The 13,816-nt window shown below is 51.1% G+C and overlaps 25 non-coding genes across 25 annotated transcripts; 9 read left to right on the top strand and 16 right to left on the bottom strand.

Annotated features, from left to right (window-relative positions):
- Positions 1-327: 327 nt before the first annotated feature.
- trnav-aac (transfer RNA valine (anticodon AAC)) lies at positions 328-400 on the bottom strand. The gene has a single exon. It is a non-coding gene; the product is annotated as a tRNA-Val (tRNA).
- Positions 401-824: 424 nt separating this feature from the next.
- trnad-guc (transfer RNA aspartic acid (anticodon GUC)) lies at positions 825-896 on the top strand. Its single transcript has one exon. It is a non-coding gene; the product is annotated as a tRNA-Asp (tRNA).
- Positions 897-1,211: 315 nt separating this feature from the next.
- On the bottom strand, positions 1,212-1,284 carry trnav-cac (transfer RNA valine (anticodon CAC)). Its single transcript has one exon. It is a non-coding gene; the product is annotated as a tRNA-Val (tRNA).
- A 382-nt stretch (positions 1,285-1,666) lies between these two features.
- On the bottom strand, positions 1,667-1,739 carry trnav-aac (transfer RNA valine (anticodon AAC)). The gene has a single exon. It is a non-coding gene; the product is annotated as a tRNA-Val (tRNA).
- A 424-nt stretch (positions 1,740-2,163) lies between these two features.
- Positions 2,164-2,235, top strand: trnad-guc (transfer RNA aspartic acid (anticodon GUC)). The gene has a single exon. It is a non-coding gene; the product is annotated as a tRNA-Asp (tRNA).
- A 770-nt stretch (positions 2,236-3,005) lies between these two features.
- trnav-aac (transfer RNA valine (anticodon AAC)) lies at positions 3,006-3,078 on the bottom strand. Its single transcript has one exon. It is a non-coding gene; the product is annotated as a tRNA-Val (tRNA).
- Positions 3,079-3,502: 424 nt separating this feature from the next.
- Positions 3,503-3,574, top strand: trnad-guc (transfer RNA aspartic acid (anticodon GUC)). Its single transcript has one exon. It is a non-coding gene; the product is annotated as a tRNA-Asp (tRNA).
- A 315-nt stretch (positions 3,575-3,889) lies between these two features.
- trnav-cac (transfer RNA valine (anticodon CAC)) lies at positions 3,890-3,962 on the bottom strand. Its single transcript has one exon. It is a non-coding gene; the product is annotated as a tRNA-Val (tRNA).
- Positions 3,963-4,344: 382 nt separating this feature from the next.
- On the bottom strand, positions 4,345-4,417 carry trnav-aac (transfer RNA valine (anticodon AAC)). The gene has a single exon. It is a non-coding gene; the product is annotated as a tRNA-Val (tRNA).
- A 424-nt stretch (positions 4,418-4,841) lies between these two features.
- Positions 4,842-4,913, top strand: trnad-guc (transfer RNA aspartic acid (anticodon GUC)). Its single transcript has one exon. It is a non-coding gene; the product is annotated as a tRNA-Asp (tRNA).
- Positions 4,914-5,228: 315 nt separating this feature from the next.
- trnav-cac (transfer RNA valine (anticodon CAC)) lies at positions 5,229-5,301 on the bottom strand. Its single transcript has one exon. It is a non-coding gene; the product is annotated as a tRNA-Val (tRNA).
- A 382-nt stretch (positions 5,302-5,683) lies between these two features.
- trnav-aac (transfer RNA valine (anticodon AAC)) lies at positions 5,684-5,756 on the bottom strand. Its single transcript has one exon. It is a non-coding gene; the product is annotated as a tRNA-Val (tRNA).
- Positions 5,757-6,180: 424 nt separating this feature from the next.
- Positions 6,181-6,252, top strand: trnad-guc (transfer RNA aspartic acid (anticodon GUC)). The gene has a single exon. It is a non-coding gene; the product is annotated as a tRNA-Asp (tRNA).
- A 315-nt stretch (positions 6,253-6,567) lies between these two features.
- On the bottom strand, positions 6,568-6,640 carry trnav-cac (transfer RNA valine (anticodon CAC)). Its single transcript has one exon. It is a non-coding gene; the product is annotated as a tRNA-Val (tRNA).
- A 382-nt stretch (positions 6,641-7,022) lies between these two features.
- Positions 7,023-7,095, bottom strand: trnav-aac (transfer RNA valine (anticodon AAC)). The gene has a single exon. It is a non-coding gene; the product is annotated as a tRNA-Val (tRNA).
- Positions 7,096-7,519: 424 nt separating this feature from the next.
- Positions 7,520-7,591, top strand: trnad-guc (transfer RNA aspartic acid (anticodon GUC)). The gene has a single exon. It is a non-coding gene; the product is annotated as a tRNA-Asp (tRNA).
- Positions 7,592-7,906: 315 nt separating this feature from the next.
- trnav-cac (transfer RNA valine (anticodon CAC)) lies at positions 7,907-7,979 on the bottom strand. Its single transcript has one exon. It is a non-coding gene; the product is annotated as a tRNA-Val (tRNA).
- Positions 7,980-8,858: 879 nt separating this feature from the next.
- Positions 8,859-8,930, top strand: trnad-guc (transfer RNA aspartic acid (anticodon GUC)). The gene has a single exon. It is a non-coding gene; the product is annotated as a tRNA-Asp (tRNA).
- Positions 8,931-9,245: 315 nt separating this feature from the next.
- trnav-cac (transfer RNA valine (anticodon CAC)) lies at positions 9,246-9,318 on the bottom strand. The gene has a single exon. It is a non-coding gene; the product is annotated as a tRNA-Val (tRNA).
- Positions 9,319-10,197: 879 nt separating this feature from the next.
- Positions 10,198-10,269, top strand: trnad-guc (transfer RNA aspartic acid (anticodon GUC)). Its single transcript has one exon. It is a non-coding gene; the product is annotated as a tRNA-Asp (tRNA).
- Positions 10,270-10,584: 315 nt separating this feature from the next.
- Positions 10,585-10,657, bottom strand: trnav-cac (transfer RNA valine (anticodon CAC)). Its single transcript has one exon. It is a non-coding gene; the product is annotated as a tRNA-Val (tRNA).
- Positions 10,658-11,039: 382 nt separating this feature from the next.
- Positions 11,040-11,112, bottom strand: trnav-aac (transfer RNA valine (anticodon AAC)). Its single transcript has one exon. It is a non-coding gene; the product is annotated as a tRNA-Val (tRNA).
- Positions 11,113-11,536: 424 nt separating this feature from the next.
- trnad-guc (transfer RNA aspartic acid (anticodon GUC)) lies at positions 11,537-11,608 on the top strand. The gene has a single exon. It is a non-coding gene; the product is annotated as a tRNA-Asp (tRNA).
- Positions 11,609-11,923: 315 nt separating this feature from the next.
- On the bottom strand, positions 11,924-11,996 carry trnav-cac (transfer RNA valine (anticodon CAC)). The gene has a single exon. It is a non-coding gene; the product is annotated as a tRNA-Val (tRNA).
- Positions 11,997-12,376: 380 nt separating this feature from the next.
- On the bottom strand, positions 12,377-12,449 carry trnav-aac (transfer RNA valine (anticodon AAC)). The gene has a single exon. It is a non-coding gene; the product is annotated as a tRNA-Val (tRNA).
- Between the last annotated feature and the right edge of the window lie 1,367 nt (positions 12,450-13,816).

The following is a 13,816-nucleotide window of genomic DNA, read 5'->3' as shown; positions in this document are numbered from 1 at the left end:
ATCCGCCTGTTACTTGTTCGCCAAGAGAGACAAAAGCAATACAGCAGCATAGCTCATGCTCACCTCATACCTGCACCTGACAAGCAGACGAGTCAAGAAAATGGCTTTAGCAGGAAATGCGCCACATATTTGCTAGGTGAAGAGAAACAGAAACAGTAGGTGAAAGCGTGAAAACAATTGTGTGAGTGAAGTCGCTAGTTGACACGTACCGCCTTTGTTATCCAGGTCTCTTCAATTGTGTGCACAACGCTTCACTTTGTGCAGTAGTCTAAGAATGTCACCAAGTACCGTTTCATTTTAATCGTCAGACTAAAGAGCAACCAAATGTGTTTCCACCCAGTTTCGAGCTGGGGACCTTTCGCGTGTTAGGCGAACGTGATAACCACTACACTACGGAAACTGACGCCAGAATGGCTTTCACGCTCACGCTTGCCGCAATTCATCCGCTTGCTAAACTCCAAAGGTTTGGAATGCGGGATGATGAGTTAATTTTTGACATGGAGAGATGGGATGAGAAATTTTGGACTGGATTCAGCCACAGCTGCTGTGTCCTGGATTTGAGTGACAGTATGTTGTGGAGGCACATAAGCCATGAATGGACGGTCCTGCCACCCTTTGTCCTCACCCTCGACAGCTCAGGCTTGACATGCAAGTCCTGCTCTTGCCAGCTGCAGAAATTCCCTGAAAACTCTTCCATTGCGGGTTACATCAGCGAGGGGACGGAGGCTGAGCAAATGCTGACCTGCGCCTACCTGTAAATTCCCTGCCAATGCTGCAACAGTTCCCCCCACGCGACTCGCATGCCAAGAACCGCACTGCGCAAGTCCTCGTTAGTATAGTGGACAGTATCTCCGCCTGTCACGCGGAAGACCGGGGTTCGATTCCCCGACGGGGAGATTGACCTTTTCTGCCAGCCGCCCATTACTCGCCTGGAAAGACGGGAGTAAGAGGGCAGCATCGAGCGTCTTCCTTCTGTCCAAGGGAAGGCTAGACTAACCTAAACAAGCAGAAAAGAAAGTGGCACAAATACGCCAGGTATTTGCTCGCTACAGCCAAACCAAAGCTCGGGAACTCGGAAGTTGCCGTTCACCGTCTTCGTCGTCAACTTCTTTTCCACGGTGTACACGGTGCTACAGCTTGTGCGGTTTTCTGAGATAATGTCACCGAGTGCCTTTTCATCTCGAGACCCAAAAAAAGATGCGAGACACGCTTGTTTCCGCCCAGTTTCGAACTGGGGACCTTTCGCGTGTGAGGCGAACGTGATGACCACTACACTACGGAAACAGACAGCTGGCTGGAGACGGGCGTGCGATCCGCCGAGGGGGAGGTTAGCGCGTTCATCCGCCTGTTACTTGTTCGCCAAGAGAGACAAAAGCAATACAGCAGCATAGCTCATGCTCACCTCATACCTGCACCTGACAAGCAGACGAGTCAAGAAAATGGCTTTAGCAGGAAATGCGCCACATATTTGCTAGGTGAAGAGAAACAGAAACAGTAAGTGAAAGCGTGAAAACAATTGTGTGAGTGAAGTCGCTAGTTGACACGTACCGCCTTTGTTGTCCAGGTCTCTTCAATTGTGTGCACAACGCTTCACTTTGTGCAGTAGTCTAAGAATGTCACCAAGTACCGTTTCATTTTAATCGTCAGACTAAAGAGCAACCAAATGTGTTTCCGCCCAGTTTCGAGCTGGGGACCTTTCGCGTGTTAGGCGAACGTGATAACCACTACACTACGGAAACTGACGCCAGAAAGGCTTTCACGCTCACGCTTGCCGCAATTCATCCGCTTGCTAAACTCCAAAGGTTTGGAATGCGGGATGATGAGTTAATTTTTGACATGGACAGATGGGATGAGAAATTTTGGACTGGATTCAGCCACAGCTGCTGTGTCCTGGATTTGAGTGACAGTATGTTGTGGAGGCACATAAGCCATGAATGGACGGTCCTGCCACCCTTTGTCCTCACCCTCGACAGCTCAGGCTTGACATGCAAGTCCTGCTCTTGCCAGCTGCAGAAATTCCCTGAAAACTCTTCCATTGCGGGTTACATCAGCGAGGGGACGGAGGCTGAGCAAATGCTGACCTGCGCCTACCTGTAAATTCCCTGCCAATGCTGCAACAGTTCCCCCCACGCGACTCGCATGCCAAGAACCGCACTGCGCAAGTCCTCGTTAGTATAGTGGACAGTATCTCCGCCTGTCACGCGGAAGACCGGGGTTCGATTCCCCGACGGGGAGATTGACCTTTTCTGCCAGCCGCCCATTACTCGCCTGGAAAGACGGGAGTAAGAGGGCAGCATCGAGCGTCTTCCTTCTGTCCAAGGGAAGGCTAGACTAACCTAAACAAGCAGAAAAGAAAGTGGCACAAATACGCCAGGTATTTGCTCGCTACAGCCAAACCAAAGCTCGGGAACTCGGAAGTTGCCGTTCACCGTCTTCGTCGTCAACTTCTTTTCCACGGTGTACACGGTGCTACAGCTTGTGCGGTTTTCTGAGATAATGTCACCGAGTGCCTTTTCATCTCGAGACCCAAAAAAAGATGCGAGACACGCTTGTTTCCGCCCAGTTTCGAACTGGGGACCTTTTGCGTGTGAGGCGAACGTGATGACCACTACACTACGGAAACAGACAGCTGGCTGGAGACGGGCGTGCGATCCGCCGAGGGGGAGGTTAGCGCGTTCATCCGCCTGTTACTTGTTCGCCAAGAGAGACAAAAGCAATACAGCAGCATAGCTCATGCTCACCTCATACCTGCACCTGACAAGCAGACGAGTCAAGAAAATGGCTTTAGCAGGAAATGCGCCACATATTTGCTAGGTGAAGAGAAACAGAAACAGTAAGTGAAAGCGTGAAAACAATTGTGTGAGTGAAGTCGCTAGTTGACACGTACCGCCTTTGTTGTCCAGGTCTCTTCAATTGTGTGCACAACGCTTCACTTTGTGCAGTAGTCTAAGAATGTCACCAAGTACCGTTTCATTTTAATCGTCAGACTAAAGAGCAACCAAATGTGTTTCCGCCCAGTTTCGAGCTGGGGACCTTTCGCGTGTTAGGCGAACGTGATAACCACTACACTACGAAAACTGACGCCAGAAAGGCTTTCACGCTCACGCTTGCCGCAATTCATCCGCTTGCTAAACTCCAAAGGTTTGGAATGCGGGATGATGAGTTAATTTTTGACATGGAGAGATGGGATGAGAAATTTTGGACTGGATTCAGCCACAGCTGCTGTGTCCTGGATTTGAGTGACAGTATGTTGTGGAGGCACATAAGCCATGAATGGACGGTCCTGCCACCCTTTGTCCTCACCCTCGACAGCTCAGGCTTGACATGCAAGTCCTGCTCTTGCCAGCTGCAGAAATTCCCTGAAAACTCTTCCATTGCGGGTTACATCAGCGAGGGGACGGAGGCTGAGCAAATGCTGACCTGCGCCTACCTGTAAATTCCCTGCCAATGCTGCAACAGTTCCCCCCACGCGACTCGCATGCCAAGAACCGCACTGCGCAAGTCCTCGTTAGTATAGTGGACAGTATCTCCGCCTGTCACGCGGAAGACCGGGGTTCGATTCCCCGACGGGGAGATTGACCTTTTCTGCCAGCCGCCCATTACTCGCCTGGAAAGACGGGAGTAAGAGGGCAGCATCGAGCGTCTTCCTTCTGTCCAAGGGAAGGCTAGACTAACCTAAACAAGCAGAAAAGAAAGTGGCACAAATACGCCAGGTATTTGCTCGCTACAGCCAAACCAAAGCTCGGGAACTCGGAAGTTGCCGTTCACCGTCTTCGTCGTCAACTTCTTTTCCACGGTGTACACGGTGCTACAGCTTGTGCGGTTTTCTGAGATAATGTCACCGAGTGCCTTTTCACCTCGAGACCCAAAAAAAGATGCGAGACACGCTTGTTTCCGCCCAGTTTCGAACTGGGGACCTTTCGCGTGTGAGGCGAACGTGATGACCACTACACTACGGAAACAGACAGCTGGCTGGAGACGGGCGTGCGATCCGCCGAGGGGGAGGTTAGCGCGTTCATCCGCCTGTTACTTGTTCGCCAAGAGAGACAAAAGCAATACAGCAGCATAGCTCATGCTCACCTCATACCTGCACCTGACAAGCAGACGAGTCAAGAAAATGGCTTTAGCAGGAAATGCGCCACATATTTGCTAGGTGAAGAGAAACAGAAACAGTAGGTGAAAGCGTGAAAACAATTGTGTGAGTGAAGTCGCTAGTTGACACGTACCGCCTTTGTTATCCAGGTCTCTTCAATTGTGTGCACAACGCTTCACTTTGTGCAGTAGTCTAAGAATGTCACCAAGTACCGTTTCATTTTAATCGTCAGACTAAAGAGCAACCAAATGTGTTTCCGCCCAGTTTCGAGCTGGGGACCTTTCGCGTGTTAGGCGAACGTGATAACCACTACACTACGGAAACTGACGCCAGAAAGGCTTTCACGCTCACGCTTGCCACAATTCATCCGCTTGCTAAACTCCAAAGGTTTGGAATGCGGGATGATGAGTTAATTTTTGACATGGACAGATGGGATGAGAAATTTTGGACTGGATTCAGCCACAGCTGCTGTGTCCTGGATTTGAGTGACAGTATGTTGTGGAGGCACATAAGCCATGAATGGACGGTCCTGCCACCCTTTGTCCTCACCCTCGACAGCTCAGGCTTGACATGCAAGTCCTGCTCTTGCCAGCTGCAGAAATTCCCTGAAAACTCTTCCATCGCGGGTTACATCAGCGAGGGGACGGAGGCTGAGCAAATGCTGACCTGCGCCTACCTGTAAATTCCCTGCCAATGCTGCAACAGTTCCCCCCACGCGACTCGCATGCCAAGAACCGCACTGCGCAAGTCCTCGTTAGTATAGTGGACAGTATCTCCGCCTGTCACGCGGAAGGCCGGGGTTCGATTCCCCGACGGGGAGATTGACCTTTTCTGCCAGCCGCCCATTACTCGCCTGGAAAGACGGGAGTAAGAGGGCAGCATCGAGCGTCTTCCTTCTGTCCAAGGGAAGGCTAGACTAACCTAAACAAGCAGAAAAGAAAGTGGCACAAATACGCCAGGTATTTGCTCGCTACAGCCAAACCAAAGCTCGGGAACTCGGAAGTTGCCGTTCACCGTCTTCGTCGTCAACTTCTTTTCCACGGTGTACACGGTGCTACAGCTTGTGCGGTTTTCTGAGATAATGTCACCGAGTGCCTTTTCACCTCGAGACCCAAAAAAAGATGCGAGACACGCTTGTTTCCGCCCAGTTTCGAACTGGGGACCTTTCGCGTGTGAGGCGAACGTGATGACCACTACACTACGGAAACAGACAGCTGGCTGGAGACGGGCGTGCGATCCGCCGAGGGGGAGGTTAGCGCGTTCATCCGCCTGTTACTTGTTCGCCAAGAGAGACAAAAGCAATACAGCAGCATAGCTCATGCTCACCTCATACCTGCACCTGACAAGCAGACGAGTCAAGAAAATGGCTTTAGCAGGAAATGCTCCACATATTTGCTAGGTGAAGAGAAACAGAAACAGTAGGTGAAAGCGTGAAAACAATTGTGTGAGTGAAGTCGCTAGTTGGCACGTACCGCCTTTGTTATCCAGGTCTCTTCAATTGTGTGCACAACGCTTCACTTTGTGCAGTAGTCTAAGAATGTCACCAAGTACCGTTTCATTTTAATCGTCAGACTAAAGAGCAACCAAATGTGTTTCCGCCCAGTTTCGAGCTGGGGACCTTTCGCGTGTTAGGCGAACGTGATAACCACTACACTACGGAAACTGACGCCAGAAAGGCTTTCACGCTCACGCTTGCCGCAATTCATCCGCTTGCTAAACTCCAAAGGTTTGGAATGCGGGATGATGAGTTAATTTTTGACATGGACAGATGGGATGAGAAATTTTGGACTGGATTCAGCCACAGCTGCTGTGTCCTGGATTTGAGTGACAGTATGTTGTGGAGGCACATAAGCCATGAATGGACGGTCCTGCCACCCTTTGTCCTCACCCTCGACAGCTCAGGCTTGACATGCAAGTCCTGCTCTTGCCAGCTGCAGAAATTCCCTGAAAACTCTTCCATCGCGGGTTACATCAGCGAGGGGACGGAGGCTGAGCAAATGCTGACCTGCGCCTACCTGTAAATTCCCTGCCAATGCTGCAACAGTTCCCCCCACGCGACTCGCATGCCAAGAACCGCACTGCGCAAGTCCTCGTTAGTATAGTGGACAGTATCTCCGCCTGTCACGCGGAAGACCGGGGTTCGATTCCCCGACGGGGAGATTGATCTTTTCTGCCAGCCGCCCATTACTCGCCTGGAAAGACGGGAGTAAGAGGGCAGCATCGAGCGTCTTCCTTCTGTCCAAGGGAAGGCTAGACTAACCTAAACAAGCAGAAAAGAAAGTGGCACAAATACGCCAGGTATTTGCTCGCTACAGCCAAACCAAAGCTCGGGAACTCGGAAGTTGCCGTTCACCGTCTTCGTCGTCAACTTCTTTTCCACGGTGTACACGGTGCTACAGCTTGTGCGGTTTTCTGAGATAATGTCACCGAGTGCCTTTTCACCTCGAGACCCAAAAAAAGATGCGAGACACGCTTGTTTCCGCCCAGTTTCGAACTGGGGACCTTTCGCGTGTGAGGCGAACGTGATGACCACTACACTACGGAAACAGACAGCTGGCTGGAGACGGGCGTGCGATCCGCCGAGGGGGAGGTTAGCGCGTTCATCCGCCTGTTACTTGTTCGCCAAGAGAGACAAAAGCAATACAGCAGCATAGCTCATGCTCACCTCATACCTGCACCTGACAAGCAGACGAGTCAAGAAAATGGCTTTAGCAGGAAATGCTCCACATATTTGCTAGGTGAAGAGAAACAGAAACAGTAGGTGAAAGCGTGAAAACAATTGTGTGAGTGAAGTCGCTAGTTGGCACGTACCGCCTTTGTTATCCAGGTCTCTTCAATTGTGTGCACAACGCTACACTTTGTGCAGTAGTCTAAGAATGTCACCAAGTACCGTTTCATTTTAATCGTCAGACTAAAGAGCAACCAAATGTGTTTCCGCCCAGTTTCGAGCTGGGGACCTTTCGCGTGTTAGGCGAACGTGATAACCACTACACTACGGAAATTGACGCCAGAAAGGCTTTCACGCTCACGCTTGCCGCAATTCATCCGCTTGCTAAACTCCAAAGGTTTGGAATGCGGGATGATGAGTTAATTTTTGACATGGACAGATGGGATGAGAAATTTTGGACTGGATTCAGCCACAGCTGCTGTGTCCTGGATTTGAGTGACAGTATGTTGTGGAGGCACATAAGCCATGAATGGACGGTCCTGCCACCCTTTGTCCTCACCCTCGACAGCTCAGGCTTGACATGCAAGTCCTGCTCTTGCCAGCTGCAGAAATTCCCTGAAAACTCTTCCATCGCGGGTTACATCAGCGAGGGGACGGAGGCTGAGCAAATGCTGACCTGCGCCTACCTGTAAATTCCCTGCCAATGCTGCAACAGTTCCCCCCACGCGACTCGCATGCCAAGAACCGCACTGCGCAAGTCCTCGTTAGTATAGTGGACAGTATCTCCGCCTGTCACGCGGAAGACCGGGGTTCGATTCCCCGACGGGGAGATTGACCTTTTCTGCCAGCCGCCCATTACTCGCCTGGAAAGACGGGAGTAAGAGGGCAGCATCGAGCGTCTTCCTTCTGTCCAAGGGAAGGCTAGACTAACCTAAACAAGCAGAAAAGAAAGTGGCACAAATACGCCAGGTATTTGCTCGCTACAGCCAAACCAAAGCTCGGGAACTCGGAAGTTGCCGTTCACCGTCTTCGTCGTCAACTTCTTTTCCACGGTGTACACGGTGCTACAGCTTGTGCGGTTTTCTGAGATAATGTCACCGAGTGCCTTTTCATCTCGAGACCCAAAAAAAGATGCGAGACACGCTTGTTTCCGCCCAGTTTCGAACTGGGGACCTTTCGCGTGTGAGGCGAACGTGATGACCACTACACTACGGAAACAGACAGCTGGCTGGAGACGGGCGTGCGATCCGCCGAGGGGGAGGTTAGCGCGTTCATCCGCCTGTTACTTGTTCGCCAAGAGAGACAAAAGCAATACAGCAGCATAGCTCATGCTCACCTCATACCTGCACCTGACAAGCAGACGAGTCAAGAAAATGGCTTTAGCAGGAAATGCGCCACATATTTGCTAGGTGAAGAGAAACAGAAACAGTAGGTGAAAGCGTGAAAACAATTGTGTGAGTGAAGTCGCTAGTTGACACGTACCGCCTTTGTTATCCAGGTCTCTTCAATTGTGTGCACAACGCTTCACTTTGTGCAGTAGTCTAAGAATGTCACCAAGTACCGTTTCATTTTAATCGTCAGACTAAAGAGCAACCAAATGTGTTTCCGCCCAGTTTCGAGCTGGGGACCTTTCGCGTGTTAGGCGAACGTGATAACCACTACACTACGGAAATTGACGCCAGAAAGGCTTTCACGCTCACGCTTGCCGCAATTCATCCGCTTGCTAAACTCCAAAGGTTTGGAATGCGGGATGATGAGTTAATTTTTGACATGGACAGATGGGATGAGAAATTTTGGACTGGATTCAGCCACAGCTGCTGTGTCCTGGATTTGAGTGACAGTATGTTGTGGAGGCACATAAGCCATGAATGGACGGTCCTGCCACCCTTTGTCCTCACCCTCGACAGCTCAGGCTTGACATGCAAGTCCTGCTCTTGCCAGCTGCAGAAATTCCCTGAAAACTCTTCCATCGCGGGTTACATCAGCGAGGGGACGGAGGCTGAGCAAATGCTGACCTGCGCCTACCTGTAAATTCCCTGCCAATGCTGCAACAGTTCCCCCCACGCGACTCGCATGCCAAGAACCGCACTGCGCAAGTCCTCGTTAGTATAGTGGACAGTATCTCCGCCTGTCACGCGGAAGACCGGGGTTCGATTCCCCGACGGGGAGATTGACCTTTTCTGCCAGCCGCCCATTACTCGCCTGGAAAGACGGGAGTAAGAGGGCAGCATCGAGCGTCTTCCTTCTGTCCAAGGGAAGGCTAGACTAACCTAAACAAGCAGAAAAGAAAGTGGCACAAATACGCCAGGTATTTGCTCGCTACAGCCAAACCAAAGCTCGGGAACTCGGAAGTTGCCGTTCACCGTCTTCGTCGTCAACTTCTTTTCCACGGTGTACACGGTGCTACAGCTTGTGCGGTTTTCTGAGATAATGTCACCGAGTGCCTTTTCATCTCGAGACCCAAAAAAAGATGCGAGACACGCTTGTTTCCGCCCAGTTTCGAACTGGGGACCTTTCGCGTGTGAGGCGAACGTGATGACCACTACACTACGGAAACAGACAGCTGGCTGGAGACGGGCGTGCGATCCGCCGAGGGGGAGGTTAGCGCGTTCATCCGCCTGTTACTTGTTCGCCAAGAGAGACAAAAGCAATACAGCAGCATAGCTCATGCTCACCTCATACCTGCACCTGACAAGCAGACGAGTCAAGAAAATGGCTTTAGCAGGAAATGCGCCACATATTTGCTAGGTGAAGAGAAACAGAAACAGTAGGTGAAAGCGTGAAAACAATTGTGTGAGTGAAGTCGCTAGTTGACACGTACCGCCTTTGTTATCCAGGTCTCTTCAATTGTGTGCACAACGCTTCACTTTGTGCAGTAGTCTAAGAATGTCACCAAGTACCGTTTCATTTTAATCGTCAGACTAAAGAGCAACCAAATGTGTTTCCGCCCAGTTTCGAGCTGGGGACCTTTCGCGTGTTAGGCGAACGTGATAACCACTACACTACGGAAATTGACGCCAGAAAGGCTTTCACGCTCACGCTTGCCGCAATTCATCCGCTTGCTAAACTCCAAAGGTTTGGAATGCGGGATGATGAGTTAATTTTTGACATGGACAGATGGGATGAGAAATTTTGGACTGGATTCAGCCACAGCTGCTGTGTCCTGGATTTGAGTGACAGTATGTTGTGGAGGCACATAAGCCATGAATGGACGGTCCTGCCACCCTTTGTCCTCACCCTCGACAGCTCAGGCTTGACATGCAAGTCCTGCTCTTGCCAGCTGCAGAAATTCCCTGAAAACTCTTCCATCGCGGGTTACATCAGCGAGGGGACGGAGGCTGAGCAAATGCTGACCTGCGCCTACCTGTAAATTCCCTGCCAATGCTGCAACAGTTCCCCCCACGCGACTCGCATGCCAAGAACCGAACTGCGCAAGTCCTCGTTAGTATAGTGGACAGTATCTCCGCCTGTCACGCGGAAGACCGGGGTTCGATTCCCCGACGGGGAGATTGACCTTTTCTGCCAGCCGCCCATTACTCGCCTGGAAAGACGGGAGTAAGAGGGCAGCATCGAGCGTCTTCCTTCTGTCCAAGGGAAGGCTAGACTAACCTAAACAAGCAGAAAAGAAAGTGGCACAAATACGCCAGGTATTTGCTCGCTACAGCCAAACCAAAGCTCGGGAACTCGGAAGTTGCCGTTCACCGTCTTCGTCGTCAACTTCTTTTCCACGGTGTACACGGTGCTACAGCTTGTGCGGTTTTCTGAGATAATGTCACCGAGTGCCTTTTCATCTCGAGACCCAAAAAAAGATGCGAGACACGCTTGTTTCCGCCCAGTTTCGAACTGGGGACCTTTCGCGTGTGAGGCGAACGTGATGACCACTACACTACGGAAACAGACAGCTGGCTGGAGACGGGCGTGCGATCCGCCGAGGGGGAGGTTAGCGCGTTCATCCGCCTGTTACTTGTTCGCCAAGAGAGACAAAAGCAATACAGCAGCATAGCTCATGCTCACCTCATACCTGCACCTGACAAGCAGACGAGTCAAGAAAATGGCTTTAGCAGGAAATGCGCCACATATTTGCTAGGTGAAGAGAAACAGAAACAGTAGGTGAAAGCGTGAAAACAATTGTGTGAGTGAAGTCGCTAGTTGACACGTACCGCCTTTGTTATCCAGGTCTCTTCAATTGTGTGCACAACGCTTCACTTTGTGCAGTAGTCTAAGAATGTCACCAAGTACCGTTTCATTTTAATCGTCAGACTAAAGAGCAACCAAATGTGTTTCCGCCCAGTTTCGAGCTGGGGACCTTTCGCGTGTTAGGCGAACGTGATAACCACTACACTACGGAAACTGACGCCAGAAAGGCTTTCACGCTCACACTTGCCGCAATTCATCCGCTTGCTAAACTCCAAAGGTTTGGAATGCGGGATGATGAGTTAATTTTTGACATGGACAGATGGGATGAGAAATTTTGGACTGGATTCAGCCACAGCTGCTGTGTCCTGGATTTGAGTGACAGTATGTTGTGGAGGCACATAAGCCATGAATGGACGGTCCTGCCACCCTTTGTCCTCACCCTCGACAGCTCAGGCTTGACATGCAAGTCCTGCTCTTGCCAGCTGCAGAAATTCCCTGAAAACTCTTCCATCGCGGGTTACATCAGCGAGGGGACGGAGGCTGAGCAAATGCTGACCTGCGCCTACCTGTAAATTCCCTGCCAATGCTGCAACAGTTCCCCCCACGCGACTCGCATGCCAAGAACCGCACTGCGCAAGTCCTCGTTAGTATAGTGGACAGTATCTCCGCCTGTCACGCGGAAGACCGGGGTTCGATTCCCCGACGGGGAGATTGACCTTTTCTGCCAGCCGCCCATTACTCGCCTGGAAAGACGGGAGTAAGAGGGCAGCATCGAGCGTCTTCCTTCTGTCCAAGGGAAGGCTAGACTAACCTAAACAAGCAGAAAAGAAAGTGGCACAAATACGCCAGGTATTTGCTCGCTACAGCCAAACCAAAGCTCGGGAACTCGCAAGTTGCCGTTCACCGTCTTCGTCGTCAACTTCTTTTCCACGGTGTACACGGTGCTACAGCTTGTGCGGTTTTCTGAGATAATGTCACCGAGTGCCTTTTCACCTCGAGACCCAAAAAAAGATGCGAGACACGCTTGTTTCCGCCCAGTTTCGAACTGGGGACCTTTCGCGTGTGAGGCGAACGTGATGACCACTACACTACGGAAACAGACAGCTGGCTAGAGACGGGCGTGCGATCCGCCGAGGGGGAGGTTAGCGCGTTCATCCGCCTGTTACTTGTTCGCCAAGAGAGACAAAAGCAATACAGCAGCATAGCTCATGCTCACCTCATACCTGCACCTGACAAGCAGACGAGTCAAGAAAATGGCTTTAGCAGGAAATGCGCCACATATTTGCTAGGTGAAGAGAAACAGAAACAGTAGGTGAAAGCGTGAAAACAATTGTGAGTGAAGTCGCTAGTTGACACGTACCGCCTTTGTTATCCAGGTCTCTTCAATTGTGTGCACAACGCTTCACTTTGTGCAGTAGTCTAAGAATGTCACCAAGTACCGTTTCATTTTAATCGTCAGACTAAAGAGCAACCAAATGTGTTTCCGCCCAGTTTCAAGCTGGGGACCTTTCGCGTGTTAGGCGAACGTGATAACCACTACACTACGGAAACTGACGCCAGAAAGGCTTTCACGCTCACGCTTGCCGCAATTCATCCGCTTGCTAAACTCCAAAGGTTTGGAATGCGGGATGATGAGTTAATTTTTGACATGGACAGATGGGATGAGAAATTTTGGACTGGATTCAGCCACAGCTGCTGTGTCCTGGATTTGAGTGACAGTATGTTGTGGAGGCACATAAGCCATGAATGGACGGTCCTGCCACCCTTTGTCCTCACCCTCGACAGCTCAGGCTTGACATGCAAGTCCTGCTCTTGCCAGCTGCAGAAATTCCCTGAAAACTCTTCCATCGCGGGTTACATCAGCGAGGGGACGGAGGCTGAGCAAATGCTGACCTGCGCCTACCTGTAAATTCCCTGCCAATGCTGCAACAGTTCCCCCCACGCGACTCGCATGCCAAGAACCGCACTGCGCAAGTCCTCGTTAGTATAGTGGACAGTATCTCCGCCTGTCACGCGGAAGACAGGGGTTCGATTCCCCGACGGGGAGATTGACCTTTTCTGCCAGCCGCCCATTACTCGCCTGGAAAGACGGGAGTAAGAGGGCAGCATCGAGCGTCTTCCTTCTGTCCAAGGGAAGGCTAGACTAACCTAAACAAGCAGAAAAGAAAGTGGCACAAATACGCCAGGTATTTGCTCGCTACAGCCAAACCAAAGCGCCGACACCAGCGTGCGAGGGAACTCGGAAGTTGCCGTTCACCGTCTTCGTCGTCAACTTCTTTTCCACGGTGTACACGGTGCTACAGCTTGTGCGGTTTTCTGAGATAATGTCACCGAGTGCCTTTTCATCTCGAGACCCAAAAAAAGAAGCGAGACACGCTTGTTTCCGCCCAGTTTCGAACTGGGGACCTTTCGTGTGTGAGGCGAACGTGATGACCACTACACTACGGAAACAGACAGCTGGCGGGAGATGGGCGTGCGATCCGCCCAGGGGGAGGTTAGCGCGTTCATCCCCCTGCTGATTGTTCGCCAAGAGAGACAAAAGCAATACAGCAGCATAGCTCATGCTTACCTCACACCTGCACCTGACAAGCAGACGAGTCAAGAAAATGGCTTTAGCAGGAAATGCACCACATATTTGCTAGGTGAAGAGAAACAGAAACAGTAGGTGAAAGCGTGAAAACAATTGTGTGAGTGAAGTCGCTAGTTGACACGTACCGCCTTTGTTATCCAGGTCTCTTCAATTGTGTGCACAACGCTTCACTTTGTGCAGTAGTCTAAGAATGTCACCAAGTACCGTTTCATTTTAATCGTCAGACTAAAGAGCAAACAAATGTGTTTCCGCCCAGTTCCGAGCTGGGGGCCTTTCCCGTGTTAGGCGAACGTGATAACCACTACACTACGGAAACTGACGCCAGAAA

This window comes from Pempheris klunzingeri, chromosome 2 (assembly GCF_042242105.1).
Source record: "Pempheris klunzingeri isolate RE-2024b chromosome 2, fPemKlu1.hap1, whole genome shotgun sequence".
Classification (NCBI taxonomy): domain Eukaryota; kingdom Metazoa; phylum Chordata; class Actinopteri; order Acropomatiformes; family Pempheridae; genus Pempheris; species Pempheris klunzingeri.
The sequence above is the reverse complement of the archived record's forward strand: the minus strand, read 5'-3'. Positions and strand labels throughout refer to the sequence as shown.